This window comes from Antechinus flavipes, chromosome 3 (genome assembly GCF_016432865.1).
Source record: "Antechinus flavipes isolate AdamAnt ecotype Samford, QLD, Australia chromosome 3, AdamAnt_v2, whole genome shotgun sequence".
In the NCBI taxonomy this organism is placed as follows: Eukaryota; Metazoa; Chordata; class Mammalia; order Dasyuromorphia; family Dasyuridae; genus Antechinus; species Antechinus flavipes.
In genome coordinates, this window is record NC_067400.1 from 635,427,505 (window position 1) to 635,441,574 (window position 14,070).

Here is a 14,070-nt window from a genome sequence, read left to right on the forward strand (position 1 = left end):
CGATGCCTGAAGCATAAACTCTGTGGTTGCCTTTGTGGTTTCCTTATCATAGGCATGGCAAAAGTAAAACCCAAATAAGTGTCACAATCACATGAATATATCTTTGTTTCCCAAAAGAAGAGTAATGAGTAACATCCATTTGCCACAGCTCATTGGGCTTATGTTCCCTTGGATTATAGCCTGGAGGCAACAAGGGCCAATGAAACAGGACACAAGCTGGACAGGCTTTCACTATTTGTTGTGCTTCTTCTTCAGTGAGACCAAGTAGATCTCGAAGAACATGAGCTAATTGATGATATAACTCATGAGAACGTATAGGCTCTGGAGAGCTGGTTTCTTGCCTGGCGTGTGAGAAGAAATACAGGTAAAGTATTCAAATTTATAAGGCACTGATTAAGAGAAAACTGTTCACTTATGATATATGAAAATGTTGTTAATAATAATAGTTACTGATTATTATTACTGGTAGTATTCTTAAAACTGTTATCATTACTAAGGTAGTTTGAAGGAAAGAAAGATTGTGAGTGACTTGAGCATGATGGAGTGATTCTACTGAACAAAACTGGATAGTAGAAGGTAAAAAAAAAAAAAAGCAATTACCTCATAAAAATAGGACATTGTTGGAATCTTTACAAACTGTTAAGTCATTAGAGTTGATAGAGACAATAATTATCTAATTTAGCATGATTCAATATGATTGATCTGATCTTACAAGGAGATGTTATGGGCCAGAAGAAACAAGGTATTAAGTAGAACTGATAAAAACAATGCTTGTGTTCACACCTTTAGAGAGCTCATATAAGCAAGAAGCTCTTAGGGCCAGAGAGCACTCTGGGAAGAAACCCATAATCCCACTCTCAGATCCCATAATCCCACTCTCTCAGAGGAGATCATATATAAGAAGCAGACAGAGGCTCAGTTAGTTCAACTGAAAAGATTGAGAGGGGAGTGTCAAGTGAGTTCAGCCAAAGCCCTCTCTCAGAGGCAAGGGAGATTCATTCCTCTTCCACCTTTGTGCTGGCTGGAGGCTGAAGAAAGCAGAGGCAAAGGACAACTGCAAGAGCTTTAGGAACCAAGCAGAAAGGTAGGCCTCTAAGAAAAACTAACCGGGCTATTTTTGGAGGAAGCAATAAAAGATTTGAACTTTTAGCACCTGCATTTGGGTGATTATTACTTTTAACTGAAACTAAGGCTGCTTCCAAAAAACCTCCCCAAGAAACCTGCTTCCAGAGAGAACCATTATTATTTTAAAGAAGAAAAACACCACAGGACATGAAAGGAAGAATTAATACACAGAATGGAGGTGAGGGGTGGAAGGCTGGTAATACTGGTGTTATGCTCATCGGGGCTGAAGAGGAAACAGCATCCACATCTGAAGAGGTCTAGAAGTCTTCTGAACATGGGACAGAGAGATGGTACAGTGGATAGAGCAGCAGCCCTAGAGTTGGGAGGACACAAATTGAAATCCAGCCTTAGATACTTAACACATACTAGATATGTGACTTTGGACAAGTCACTTAATAACAGTTGCTTCACCAAGGCAAACAAAACAAAACAAAACAAAACTGGGGTTAGAATGAGATTGCAGCTTTTAATGGGTATATTGAATAAAATTAGCAAAGTATGGAGGAAAAGATAAGGAAAGGGCATTTAAAGGTTTGAGTTAAAAAATAAGAGACTAAGAAGAAAAGACAAAGTAGCAGGGATAGGGTAAAAGAATAGGCTTTGAAGAAAAATAGGGAGTAAAAATAAGAGTGAGATTGAAATGATAAAAAGAACTTTGTTAAATCTGTGAGAACACAAGTCATATCCCCAATTGATAAATGAAACAAATGGGCAGTTTTTCAAGAAAAACAAAACAAAGCAATTTGTAGTCAAATGTAAAAAAGGCTTTAGATCAGCATTGATAAAATATGCAGATTAAAATTACCTTGAAATATCATTTTACACCTACCAGATTGGCTAAAATGATATAAGGTAGAGGGGACACCTAACTCTCTCCTAGCTTATGAAAATTACTAAGAAATATTTTCTAAAATGACTACCATATGTTTAGATTTGCTGGGTCTATAGAAGGAGCCCTTGCCCTGTGAATTATTCCTCGAACCCAGGATTACCAGGTTGAACATTACTATGCTTTACATGATGAGGGGAAAACATGATCTAAAATGTCTTTGCAGCATTTATTTATTTATTTATTTTCTTGATGAGGCATTTGGGGTTAAATGGCTTGCCCAGGATCATATAGCTAGGAAGTGCTAAGTGTCAGAGGACAGATTTGAACCCAGGTCCTCCCAACTTCAGCACTGGTGCTCTATCCACTGCACTATCTAGCCACCCTATTGCAGTGTTTATGATGGTTAAGAACTGGAAATTTCAGGGATACTCATCAAATGGGAAATGAGTGAACAAATTGTGGTATAGGCTTGTGATGGAATACTATTGTGATATAGCAATGAGCTCCAGATTTTAGAAAAGCATGAAAACTAGGACAAAGTACAAAAGAGTGTACAAAGTACAGTATCTTGGCACTTTCTGGCTCCCTCCCTTCTCATTGTCACTATAGTACATAGGGGTTATGCAATTGTTAACGCTTTACGATTATAATTATGTTCAGGTGCTTCCAATAGCAGCGGTCTTTCCCCACGCTTCAGATCCCCATGGCTGCTGCAGGCACCAACTGCCCCTCTCCCCAGAAGGGAGTGAGACTGATTGCTGGGAAATAACCAGCCTGTGGGAGCCCCTCTCTTCCTGCTCCACCCTCCCACTTTATCTTAAGTGCTACAGAGTCTAATACCCAGGATGGGTGTATTGCCACTTATGTTTTTGTTCTTTGCCACATGGATCTTTGTCAGGAGATAACATTGTGAATCCTCAACCTGTTCTTTTCACTTCTCCTTTGTGTTTTAAGAGCCCGCCATCCTTCCGGGCTCTCACGCTGTCAACTTCAGCCCAACATCTGTGTCATCATCTACCCCTCATCCTCTCCCAGCTGACATTTACAAGTAGTTGCCAATTCTTTGTTCTTCTCCCCCATATCTCTTGTCTGTCCTCTTAATGCTCAGGTTGCCGCTGTCCTAACTCCAGCCCTTATTCTGGACCATTGTAGTAGTGTGCTGCTTGGTCTTCCTGCCACCAGACTCTCCCCTCCATTCCATTCCCTGTGCCCTGAAGCTGCAATGAGATCTCCAAAGTGCCAACCTGCCCATGTCAGTGCCTGGTTCAGGAAATCCCCGTGATTCCTCCCTGACCAACATCAAATATTAGAATTTCCACGGTGATCTCCTCCCTTCAGGATTTCAAATTTGAAGTAAGCTTCATATTAGGTACCATTCTCAACAGGGATATATACATGCACACACACATAAATACATACATACATACACATATATAATTTATAAATAAGCACACACATTAGAGGTTCAAAAACGGTTTACTGATAGAGGTGAATGTGATCAAAACAAGTTAGGAGACTACTTCCTTTGAGGTCATCTATTCTATCCTCCTCCTCACTTTATAGATGAGAAAACATAGACCCAAGAAAGTTAACTTTATTTACCTGAGTTCACTCGGGTAATAGGTGGCACAGTTAGGATCCAGACTCTGGTCCTCTGGTGCCAAAACCAGTATTTGTTCTACTCTAACAATCAGAATGTTGTTCAAGTGTTATAGTGAAATTGTGACCCAGTTGGGGTTTTCTTGGCAAAGATACTGGAGCAGTTGGCTGGTTCCTTCTCTGGCTCATTTCCCAGAGGAGGAAATAGGGTTAAGTGACTTATCCAAAGTAACACAGCTAGTGAGTGTCTGAGGTCAGATTTGGACTGATGAACATGAGTCTTCCTTGTTCCAAACCTAATACTCAGTACTGTTTTCCCTATATCCAGAGTACTCTATTTGCTGTTCCATCTACTGTCCAATAACAATAATAACTAACTTCAAATAGTGATTAATGTGTGCTAAACACTTTACAAGTGTTATCTCATTTGATCCTCACAATATTCCTGGTAGGTAGATGCTGTCATTACCCCCAGTTTACAACTAAGGAAACTGAGGCAAATGGGTTAAGTGACTTGCCCAGGGTCACCCCTATAGGTCAGAGGCTGGGTTTGAACACTCTTTGCCATCCCTTTGTGTAATGGGCTGAGGCTCGAGTTGATGCACTGAGGTCCCAAGCACGTGAGGCTAAATAGTAATTGGACCATACTCTATTAATATATATGCTTAGAGAAAGAATGGCCCCGCCCACTCTTTGTGCAAGTCCTGATGTGTTGTATAGGAAATGACGATTTTGGTGGGAGGAGGCAGGGGAGTGGAAAAGGAAGGGGAAGGAGAGACTGCCAGCAGCTGTCTAAAAATGCATGCTCACATTGCTATCACGACCACCCTTCACCTCTGATCCCCCTCTGCTAGCTGGCTTCCTGTCACACCTGCCCATATTGCTATTGCAGTCCTTCTTTACCTAGACTGAGAATAAAGATTGAAGATTTTTCCCTTAACTTGAATTCCTGACTCTGGCTGATTTTAAATAAGTGGTCATCACACCTTTGCTACCCTAGTTGCTTGTGGTTGTCACTGTATAGCCTGAGGTGTGGGACCTTGTGTTTACACAGAAATATGCAAATGAGAGAAATATCCTGTGCAGAGAGCATCCTTTTGCAGATCTTAGAACTCGAATTTAGAATTAAAACCTGACTAAAGTGGCTGGGAGTTGTGGAGACAGAAAAAGAGGGAAAGTTTGTAGGTTAGCTGTAGGTCACATGCTTAATTTCTTTATGAATATTAATTTCTCCTCCCGGAGGAGCTTAGGCTCATCTTCATGATCATGTGATAGATGTGGTAGGAGAGGGAACATATGGAGGGGTAAGTATATGTGAGATGAAGCAGGAAGTTATATGTCCTGGAGCAGCCAGCACAGGGGGAAATGGAAGGGACCTTGTGGCCAGGAAGAAGGATAGAGTGCTTGATCCTCCTCTCTCTTAGGGTGCTCCTGTTCTGTAAAGGACCCACGGGTTTTTGCGGGTATGGAAACAGCTTTAACTTTATCCCTCTCTGAGTCCAAAGGTTTATTTCTTACAACACTGCCTCCAGAAGATAATCTTTTTTTTTTTTTTTAAAAGCTTTTTATTTACAGAGCATCTTCTCCATTTCTTGGGGCCTCAGTACAGGCGGCGGGGGTGGGCAGCGTGAGTAGGACTGCAGCCAGAGAAAGGTTTTAAAATAAAACATGTAAAGAGAAAGAGTTAAGGGCATCATTTTTAGTCTTGAACCTGGCTCTATGTGGGCAGAGCTTGGGCGAGTGCGCCGCTGCTGCAGTGGCCGAGGTGGGGGGGTGGAACCAGTCTCCCGAAGTTCCCTAAGTGGCGCATACAGTGACTTATGGGGTTATGGGGAACCCTAACCCAAAATGCCTCCCGACCCTAACAATGAATGCAGGAAAGGCGGTGATTCTGTATCTTGCAGGAAGCCCCAGGTGTTGCAGCTCAGAGCTTGTGAGGGGAGAGGAGTCACTCACTGAACGTGGCCAGGTCCAACCCGCCCCGACCTCACTGCCCAAGTCTTCCCTGCTTGTAGGCTCTGTCCTTGCAGTTTAGGAACTGAAGGGTCTGAGAGGGACGGCAAGCTTACAGCCTTCTGAGGGCTTCATCTCCTCCCCAGGTGAGCGCACACAGAGTGCGGGAAGAATCAGTCAGGGTTGTTTGTGCTGTGTCAGGAATACAGTCTTCTTGTTGACTTTCTAGAAAGCCAGAGGAAGACTCAGGAAAGCTGGCTTACTTATTTTCTGGTTGTGGCTTCCATGTTTTCTTGTACTGGGCTACTGATGTCTGAAAACTTTCTGGAGTCTGTGGTGACAGGGAGAGAAGGCCACCGACACCCAGGGAAAATCCAGAAAGGTCTTGATACAGGTAGTTCTTGAGCTGACCCTTCCAGGAGCTTAGTGGTTTCCATGAAGAATTTGTTAAAAAATAAATTCTTGAAACTGTAACTTCTTTGTCCTAAAGCATGAACAACAGGGAGTCTTGGGTGGGCACAGTCTGGGGGAAAGCTTAGTTATTCCACCCTGCAGGTTCTCCTTCTGTAGATACAAACCAGAGGTCTGACTCAGGTGCTTTCATGTGATATTTAGAAACTCATTCAGAATGGAAGATATACTGCAATCTGGAGATGAAAAGGGCTGAGATCATTTCTGTGGGAAAAAAAAGACTAAAGTCAGTTATTTAATGATGTAAGATATTGTAACTTTTAAAGTGATGATTGATAGCTAAGGAGAAACAAAAGGAACTTATTTAAAAATATACCACTAATATATGTGTGTGTGTGTGTGTGTGTGTGTGTGTGTGTGTGTGTGTGTGTGAACAGCTTTCAAACAAATAAGATTTGGATAAATAAAACCTTGTGATATATGACTAAAAAAGATTCAAATCTCTGTGAATGATATAAGATGATACCTCACTTGTTTGGGAACAGTTTCATATATTGAGTAGGCAGGGAAGGATCTTTCATTTATTAAAAACTAGATAAATGAATGTATAGGAACCCAGTTTCAAGATACTAAAATGAAGAATGCTCATGGTGAAGCTTCCAAGCGACCAGTATGATCCATATTTCAGTTCAATTGTAAGTAACTCTTTAACTTCAGGAAAAACTTCAGAAGAAAGGAAATCATATAAACATATCCAGACTCAGGTATGGTTTTTTTTTTTTTTTTTTTTTTTTTTAAGAACTAGTGATTGAATAGGAAAAGTTAGGGAAGTACTTTTGGAATGGAATGTGATTTTTCATGATTCCATTGATATTCCATGATTCCATTGATATTTGGAGGCTCTCTTCTAATTTATGAGAAGTAGGAAAAAGAAATGATAGATATAAAAAATCTGATGCCAGAGCTTGAGGAGGACAATTGAAGGCAGCTCCAGAGGGCTTTAAGATTGCTCAGGTTCTGGCAATAAGAAGTCTTCAGTTCACAGTAGGAGTCAGCTGAGGGAGTCTAGAAGGTGGAAATATGCCTTTAAACTAACATTTTTCTAAAAATGAATTGATGAATTCTTTCTAATTTCTCTATGTAGTGTAACAACTGTCTGAGAGCTAGTCTGCAAAAAAGGAACACAAAATAATGGCTCTGAAAGCAGAGAAAGGAGTGCTTCCCACCTCCAAAGGCAAACTGTTTCTTTCCCATTTACAAAGAACCTTCCCCTGCTAGTAATTCAATGATAACTTGTAAAGGATGGCAAGTATCTGACAGATCTCGTGTGAGCTTCATCTCAAAACTGTAAAATTATAGTGTTTAATTTTTCTATTGTTGCCACAGATGATTCTTTGAAATGAGAACAATTTCACTAGTTTGGTGCATAGTACAGTAATATAAGCATTTGAATTTATTACTTTCTACCACCTTATGGTTCCCTTCTTTTGTACTGTTTTGCTGTCTCTTTCTTCTTCTAATCCCTATTACCCATTACCTTTTATTATCTTAATGATGATTCCCTATTCTGGTTCTATACTAATAGCTAGTATTTCTAAAAAATTTTAAGTTTTACAAAGTACTTTACAGATGTTAATTCATTTGATTCTCACAAACAAATCTAGAAGGTAGATACTATTTTTAAATGTTTTATTTCCCCTGTTATATGTAAAACCATTTTTTGACCTTCACCTTAAAAAAAAAATTGAAGTACAAATTCTCTGTTTCCTTCCCTCCCTGTCCTTTCTACCCTTTGAAAAGGCAAGCAATTTGATTTAGATTATAAATTTGTAATCATGCAAAACATAATTACATGCAGATTAAATAAATGAAAGAAAAATAAAATAAAAAGTATGCTTCTACGTTCCCCAGATTCCATCAGTTTTTTTTTTTTTTTTGGAGGTGCAAATGTGCAGAAGTGCAGAGCATTTTTCACAATGAGTCTTTCAGAATTGTCAAAATAGCCAAGTCTTTCACAATTCTTCACTCTACAATCTTGCTGTTACCAAGTTCACTGTTCTCTTTGTTCTACTAACTTAATGTAAGACTTCCCAGGTTTTTTTCTGACAGCTTGCGGCTTATCGTTTCTTATTGTACTCTCTCAATACCATGTAGAAATAGTAGCAGCAGCAGCAATGATAGTTTGGCTCAGTAGTGGGGAAGCTGCCTGAGGGCAAGTTTGATTCCTTGCATTTGATGGCAATGCGTTTGCAAGTAGTTGTCAGATAATCTGCATGTTGCTAACATGTCATTGGCGTATTGTTACCATTGATGGAAGCATTATTGTGTAATTGGTATGTCTTGGTTGGGTAGTTGGCTTTAATGGCAGAATGTTGTTGTTCCCTTGTGTAGTTGGCCCCTGTCTGTTGGATTCAATGAAAAAGTGTTAGCATCTCTTGTTAGTATGGGACCTTCCCCTCCTTCTTTGCCAGACTGCCTATACTGTTTCAAGTTTTTCTTTTCATCTCTCCAAAGCTAAGGATTCGATTGTTCTCTTGGGGCAGAACAATTATTTCTGTCAATTGCTAAGTCCCATCACAAGCTTATGTTCTGAGAATATTAGAACATGCATTGATTAACCGTTTTTTGATGAAGATGGACATGCTCACAGAAAAGTGGGGAGAAGGGGATCACAAAAGCACAATCTCTCCAGCATGGCATCTTTGGGGTACTGTGGCCCTTAGTCTAGCCCCTTGAGAAAGTAGTGGGTTTACAACTAAGCTGGGGACACTTTTTATTTTTTTTTCATAATTATAACTTTTTATTGACAGAACCCATGCCTGGGTAATTTTTTGCATTATCCCTTGCACTCACTTTTCCAACTTCCTCCCTCCACCCCCCTCCCCCAGATGGCAAGCAATCCTATATATGTTAAATATGTCACAGTATATCCTAAATACAATATATGTGTGCAGAACCGAACAGTTCTCTTGTTGCACCGGAAGAATTTGAATCAGCATGTAAAAATAACCTGGGAAGAAAAACAAAAATGCAAACAGTTTGCATTTATTTCCCAGTGCTCTTTCTTTGAGTGTAGCTGCTTCTGTCCATCACTGATCAATTGGAACTGAGTTAGATTTTCTCTTTGTCGAAGAAATCCACTTCCTTCAGAATACATCCTCATACAGTATCATTGTTGAAGTATATAATGATCTCCTGGTTCTGCTCCTTTCACTTAGCATCAGTTCATGTAAGTCTCTCCAAGCCTCTCTGTATTCATCCTATTTTTCATTTCTTACAGAACAATAATATTCCATAACATTCACATACCACAATTTACCCAGCCATTCTCCAATGGATGGGCATCCATTTATTTTCCAGTTTCTAGCCACTACATTTTGCCACAAACATTTTGGCTCATACAGGTCCCTTTCCCTTCTTTAGTATCTCTTTGGAGTATAAGCCCAATAGAAACACTGCTGGATCAAAGGGTATGCACAGTTTGATAACTTTTTGAGCATAGTTCCAAATTGCTCTCCGGAATGGTTGGATGTATTCACAATTCCACCAACAATGTATCAGTGTCCCTGTTTTCCCACATCCCTTCCAACATTCCGTATTATCTTTCCCTGTCATTCTAGCCAATCTGACAAATGTGTAGTGGTATCTCAGAGTTGTCTTAATTTGCATTTCTCTGATTAATAATGACTTGGAGCATCTTTTCATATAGCTAGAAATAGTTTCAATTTCTTCATCTGAGAATTGTCTGTTCATATCCTTTGACCATTTATCAATTGGAGAATGGCTTGATTTATTATAAATTAGTCAATTCTCTATATAGTTTGGAAATGAGGCCTTTATCAGAACCTTTGACTGTAAAAATGTTTTCCCGGTTTATCCCTTCCCTTCTAATCTTGTTTGCATTAGTTTTGTTATGTACAAAAACTTTTCAATTTAATATAATCAAATTTTTCTATTTTGTAATCAATAATGATCTCTTGTTCTTCTTTGGTCATAAATTCCTTCCTCTTTCACAGGTCTGAGAGGCAAACTATCCTATGTTCTTCCAATTTGTTTGTAATCTCATTCTTTTGCCTAGCACATAAACCCATTTTGACCTTATCTTGGTGTTAAGTGTGGGTCAATGCCTAGTTTCTGCCATACTAATTTCCAATTTTCCCAGCAATTTTTGTCAAATAGTGAGTTCTTATCCCAAAAACTGGGGTCTTTGGGTTTGTCAAACACTAGATTATCAAAGTTAATGGCTGTTTTGTCCTTTGAACCTAACCTATTCCATTGATCGACTAGTCTATTTCTTAACCCAATACTAATTTTATATATAATTTTAGATCTGATACAACTAGGTCACCTTCATTTGATTTTTTTTTTTCATTAATTCCCTTGAAATTCTTGACCTTTTGTTTTTCCATATGAACTTTGTTGTTATTTTTTCTAGGTCATTAAAATAGCTTTTTTGGGAGTCTGATTGGTATAGTGCTAAATAAATAGATTAGTTTAGGTAGTGTTGTCATCTTTATTATATTTGCTTGCCCTATCCAAGAGCATTTCATATTTTTACAGTTGGTTAGATCAGACTTAATTTGTGTGGAAAGTGTTTTGTAGTTTTGCTCATAAAGTTTCTGATTTTCCCTTGGCAGATAAATTCCTAAATATTTAATACTATCAGTAGTTACTTTAAATGGGATTTCTCTTTGTAACTCTAACTGTTGGATTTTATTAGTGATATATAAGAATGCTGAGGATTTATGTGGGTTTATTTTGTATCCTGCAACTTTGCTAAAGGTGTGGATTATTTCTAATAACTTTTTAGTAGAATCTCTAGGGGTTCTCTAAGTATACCATCATATCATCAGGGAAGAGTGATAATTTGGTTTCCTCATTGCCTACTCTAATTCCCTTAATCTCTTTCTCAACTCTTATTGCCAAAGCTAGCATTTCTAATACAATGTTGAATAGTAACAGTGATAGTGGGCAACCTTGTTTCACTCCTGATCTTATTGGGGATGGTTGCAGTTTGTCCCCATTACATATGATGCTTACTGATGGTTTTAGATTGATGCTACTGATTATTTTAAGGAAAAGTCCATTTATTCCTATGCTTTCAAGTGTTTTTAATAGGAATGGATGTTGGATTTTATCAAATGCTTTTTCTGCATCTATTGAGATGATCATATTGTTTTTGTTAATTTGGTTAGTAATATGGCCAATTATACTGATAGTTTTCCTAATATTGAACCAGCCCTGCATTCCTGGTATAAATCCTACTTGATCATGGTGTATTATCCTGGGGATGATTTTCTGTAATGTTTTTGCTAATATTTTATTTAAGATTTTGGCATCAATATTCATTAGGGAGATTGGTCTATAATTTTCTTTCTCTGTTTTCAACCTAACTGGTTTAGGTATCAGTATTATGTCTGTGTCATAAAAGGAATTTGGTAAGACTCCTTCATTCCCTATTTTTTCAAATAGTTCATTGGGGCTAATTGTTCTTTAAATGTTTGGTAGAATTCACATGTAAATCCATCTGGTCCTGTAGTTTTTTTTAAGGGAGTCGATTAATAGCTTGTTCTATTTCTTTTTCTGAAATGGGACTATTTAAGCAATTTACTTCCTCCTCTGTTAATCTGGGAAGCCTATATTTTTGGAGTTAGTCATCCATTTCACTTAGGTTATCAAATTTATTGGCATAAAGTTGGGCAAAATAACTCCTAATTATTGCTCAGATTTCCTTTTCATTGATGGAAAGTTCCCCCTTTTCATTTTTAATACTAACAATTTGCTTTTCCTCTTTTCTTTTTCTAATCAAATTTACCAAAGGTTTATCTATTTTGTTGGTTTTTTCATAGAAACAACTCTTAGTTTTATTTATTAATTCAATAGTTTTTTATTTTCAATTTTATTAATCTCTCCTTTTATTTTTAGAATTTCAAGTTTAGTATTTGATGCACCTTTCACCCTTGATACTATTGGAAATGTGCCCAGCTTTTCACCATTACAAATAATGCTTGCTATAAGTTTTAGCTAGATACTGTTTATTATTTTAAGGAAAGCTCCCTTTGTCATTATGCTCCTTATATTTTTAGTAGGAATGGGTGTTGTATTTTGTCAAAAGCTTTTTCTGCATCTATTCAGATTATGATATAAGTTCTCTTTGTTTTGTTATTGATAGGGTCAAGTATGGTAATAGTTTCCTGATATTGAATCAGCTCTGCATTCCTGGTATAAATCCCACTTGGTCATAGTGTATAAACTTGCTAACAAATTAATGTAATCTCTTTGCTAATATTTTATTTGAAATTTTTGCTTCATCTCATTTGATTTCTAAATTATTTTCTGAGTTCTATAAATTCTCTCTGGGCAGGGAGCCATTTCATATTACTATTTGGTGTAGAAGCTTTTTTTTACTTCAATGTCCTCCTCTGAAGATGAACCCCAGTCTTCCTTGTTCCTATAGTAAGTTTCTATTGTGGGGTTCTTTCTTCTTTGCTCCTTCATTTTTAAATAAGCACTTCTAATCCTGGGTGGAAGGATAGTGTCTGTGGCTTCACTTGAGCTCTCCTCTGGAACCCCAGACCAAGAGCTCCACTTTCTAGCAAATGCCCATAGCTAGCAATGTCCCTGCCCCCTGCCTCTGGTTCCTTCTTGCCAAGGACTGTGATCTAGCTGGGTCTGGAATTCCTAATCAACTGGGGTTCACTCAGACTTTCCAGACTCAAACCCTATCTCTACAAACAATTAGGAAAGTTTCTGTGGTTCCTCCTGAAGCTCCAGTCACACCCAGTTAGCCCCAAGGCTCCCCACTTAGTGCTTCTATAGAGGTGTTTGCACTTCACATAGGTTAATTGTCTTAAGAAGTTCTTAAGTTATATCTGGAGAACCTCTGCTCTTCACCAAGTCTTCTTGATTTTTCACCAGGCTATGTTCACCTTCAGGCATATATTTGTTCTATTTGTGGGGGAAATTGAGGGAGCTTAAGATTTACCAACAGACTCTGCCACCTTCCCAGAATCCTTCCCTTAAGTGATCGTTTAAAAATGTTTTTACTCTCTTAGGTTGTGATTGAACAGCAAGGTTAGCCATCATGATTTCTCTATATGAAAACCTTACTTTGCTGACACAATATTGTTTATCCCTTACGACACATTTGGGAGTGTGCCCATGCCTGTGTAAATCAATGTGTGTAGATGTGTGTGTAGAATTAAGGCCAAGGAGAATAGAGGTTGTTGAAACTGTGGTTGTGTTCCATGCTTTGTCTGAAGAAGTGGGCCTTCAAAAAGCAACAACTGTTAATGAGACTATTTGGGAATTGTTGAGTAAATTCCCAAGAATGAGAATTCCCAAGAATGACCTTGGTCAAAGGAGGGGAGAGCCCTCTAAGTGGTCCCCTTGGCTGCCAGTTGGTGAAGCAGCACCTTGGACAGTTTCAGGAGCACTCAGTAACTCTGGAGTGAGCAGAATTGGACCCCTTGAAGCTGCAGGTAGGGCAATGCAGGATAGATCACATTTGTTTACCTTATGGGAATCATGGAGAACTGTGGCCTTTCAGAAAGAAGCACACTGGCTCAGCCAGTGAGGAACTCTGGAAGCTGTGGAGAGTGTGAGGGGCCCTGCTCAGGAAACTTTGTGGTTGATAGAATTCAAATACCTGCCCTGCAGTCTGCTTAGCAGTATAGACGATACAGGCAGGTGATCTCTAGCTCCTAGCAGTAGGGAAATGAGCGTCTTATGGCTAGATCTATCATTTATGAGGTCTATATATGGGGTACCTAAATGAAATTAAAGTTTAATTGAGATATAGTGGCAAGTTTGGAGTACAGAGAGTCAAATAGAGCTCCCAGAGAGTCAAATAGAGCTCCCTTGCAATCCTTTGGATTCGGCGCAAGGATACAGAGTTAAATGAGGTCTAGTAGCGGTGTGAGAGTCCCCTGTAAAGGAATTTGTAAACCTGAAAACCTAGATTTATAAAAGAGGTTTATTATGGGCTTTGGAAGTAAGGTTAAAGTATAGTTAAGGAAATAGGTGAGGCTACATACCTGTTAGATTGGCTAGAATGACAGGGAAAGGTAATGCGGAATGTTGGAGGGGATCTGGGAAAACAGGGACATTAATACATTGCTGTTGGAATTGTGAATACATCCAGCCATTCT

General features: G+C 38.7%; 1 protein-coding gene across 1 annotated transcript in view; it reads right to left on the bottom strand.

Annotated features, from left to right (window-relative positions):
• The window catches only part of LOC127557694 (zinc finger protein 135-like), a 32,661-nt gene that overhangs the window by 567 nt on the left and 18,024 nt on the right, over positions 1 to 14,070 (bottom strand). The gene's annotated exons all lie outside the window — the stretch shown is intronic.